The following is a 2,904-nucleotide window of genomic DNA, read 5'->3' as shown; positions in this document are numbered from 1 at the left end:
GAATGCTAAAACAGTTAATTCGACGTTGGTTTGATGTTATACTGAATGCTAAAACAGTTAATTCGACGTTGGTTTGATGTTATTCTGAATGCTAAAACAGTTACTTCGACGTTGGTTTGATGTTATTCTGAATGCTAAAACAGTTACTTCGACGTTGGTTTGATGTTATTCTGAATGCTAAAACAGTGTTATTTTGACATTGGTTTGATGTTATTCTGAATGTTAAAACAGTCTTACTTCAACGTTGGTTTAATGTTATTCTGAATGTTAAAACAGTCTTACTTCAACGTTGGTTTAATGTTATTCTGAATGTTAAAACAGTCTTACTTCAACGTTGGTTTAATGTTATTCTGAATGCTAAAACAGTGTTACTTTGACATTGGTTTGATGTTATTCTGAATGTTAAAACAGTGTTACTTTGACGTTGGTTTGATGTTATGCTGAATGTTAAAACAATCTTACTTTGACATTGGTTTTATGTTATTCTGAATGTTAAAACAGTCTTACTTTGACATTGGTTTGATGTTATTCTGAATGCTAAAACAGTGTTACTTTGACATTGGTTTGATGTTATTCTGAATGTTAAAACAGTCTTACTTTGACGTTGGTTTGATGTTATTCTGAATGTTAAAACAGTCTTACTTTGACGTTGGTTTGATGTTATTCTGAATGTTAAAACAGTCTTACTTTGACATTGGTTTGATGTTACAGAATAATTTTCATATTTGTTGAAGTCCACTTAAGACAACAAGTACAATAAGATATTTTTAAGTTCTATAAAGATAATTAGGGATCGATATATACATAACCTAACTAGCTATAGTAATATAGAAAGTTTTAATGCTACAAAAAAGTATTGAAACAAGAAAGTCAAAACTACAAACACTCGAGTTACTTAGTTTAGAAAATATTGTACCTACTTTCACAATCACTGTAATTATGTTAGTCTGAACCAAAGTAGGAACACAAGTTATTAAGTAGCTCAGTTTTTGTAGCATTAAAACTTTCTATGTTATTATAGTTAACTAGGTTATGTACATATCAATTCCTACTTGTCTTTATAAAATTTTAATTTTTTTTATTATTCTTGTTTTTTCCTTTTTATTAGCTGTATTTTTGTGCACCAACAATATCAAATATGGGTCACACACATATACGTGATTCGATTACTCATCAGAATCTCTACTAACCTACCCTCAAATCTAATTATACACCCAAAGTAGCACATCATCCATTTTATATACATAATAATATTCTCTTTGGTACACGAAAGGAATCATTGGGACCCCAGACAGAAGAGGGATAAGGTTCATCATTTTTTCTGTACGCTTGTTTGGAAAAGTCACTTAGATGAAAATCTGTGTTGAAATACTGAAATTTTGATTCACTCAATAAACACGTATATAGCAACTTAGGTGACGTTAGAAGTACAATAAGCTTTAGTTTTGCTCAACCAGTACTGTGAAATAATCATTGCTAACATTCAGGTGATTTTTTATGGCCACCATTTCTTTCATCACAATCCCTACTATTAAGTACTACCATACTTAATGATTTATAAACTAATAGGCCTAAAACAAGTTAATTATAGATGTTTTTGTTTTCCACATTCTTCTTAATTTCTTCATTGTAGCTTGAAATATGGGAAACAAATCTGTATTTAGTTTGGTTTTTAATACAGTTTTCCTATTCGTTTTTCAATATTTCACCAGCATTTGCCATTTAAACCATAAAATTTATAAGCTAGTTTAATAAATAACTCTAACCTATTTGTTGGTTTGTAACTATCAATACCTAGTTTACTACTAAAATGTTATATTAATAACAGTTAGGAATGGGAGAAAATCTGTTTCATAGTGTTTAATCAGTTGTTTTTTTTTTAATTCACACTTCATACATAATGAATGAGGTTTAGAAATAAAATGACCTACATTTAAGAATCTATTGACAACAGAAAACTGATTCTTTGAATCAGTGCAACAAAAAAAACTTGGGTAAAAGAAATTCAGAAGATGTAAAATATTGCATTTATATTATGGAAACTGCATTATTTTCTTCTTTACAATCATAAACATTAGCTTACAAGTTCACTCCCTCACCACTAGGGAAAAATATAATAAACATTTTCTTACAAGTTCACTCCTTCACCACTAGGGAACCATGGAAAAATATAATAAAGATTAGCTTACAAGTTCACTCCTTCACAACTAGCGAACCATGGAAAAATATAATAAAAATTAGCTTACAAGTTCACTCCTTCACCACTAGGGAACCATGGAAAAATATAATAAAAATTAGCTTACAAGTTAACTCCTTCACCACTAGGGAAAAATATAATAAACATTAGGTTACAAATTAACCCCTTCAGTACTAGGGAAACAGGGAAAACTATCATAAACAGTAGCTTACACATTAACCCCTTCAGTACTAGGGAACCAGGGGAAATTATTATAAACATTAAGTTACAATATAACTCCTTCACAACTATAGAACCAGAGAAAATTGGGAGACTTGACATACTATCAACACGTTTTAATTTGATTTGTTTATTGTATAATAGCCTTACAAACTGTATATCATTTGTAATGGCTGGAGACGGCTTGAATGGTTAATGAAGAAAAACTTTAATATAAGTTTAACATAACAGCAAATGTACAACGTTTCGACAAGGTTTTGTCATCATCAGGTACTATATTCAGGTTACGTAGTTTGAAGATAGTTTCACGGTATGATTGGTTTATGGTAGTGGATTGGTGAGAGAACATACTTAAAAAGTTATACATGGAATAACAAAGATAAACATTTAGGCTTACACAACCTCGATTAATCGCCGTGATGAATTCAAATTAGATGACGAGGAACCCACTTTGAGGTGGGTTCACTCTCAAAGTGGGTTCCTCGTCA

General features: G+C 30.5%; 1 protein-coding gene across 1 annotated transcript in view; it reads right to left on the bottom strand.

The window, feature by feature from the left end:
- The window catches only part of LOC106469648 (dnaJ homolog subfamily C member 11-like), a 21,943-nt gene that overhangs the window by 3,217 nt on the left and 15,822 nt on the right, over window positions 1-2,904 (bottom strand). The gene's annotated exons all lie outside the window — the stretch shown is intronic.

Source organism: Limulus polyphemus, unplaced genomic scaffold, assembly GCF_000517525.1.
Source record: "Limulus polyphemus unplaced genomic scaffold, Limulus_polyphemus-2.1.2 Scaffold3591, whole genome shotgun sequence".
Taxonomy (NCBI): Eukaryota; Metazoa; Arthropoda; class Merostomata; order Xiphosura; family Limulidae; genus Limulus; species Limulus polyphemus.
The sequence above is the reverse complement of the archived record's forward strand: the minus strand, read 5'-3'. Positions and strand labels throughout refer to the sequence as shown.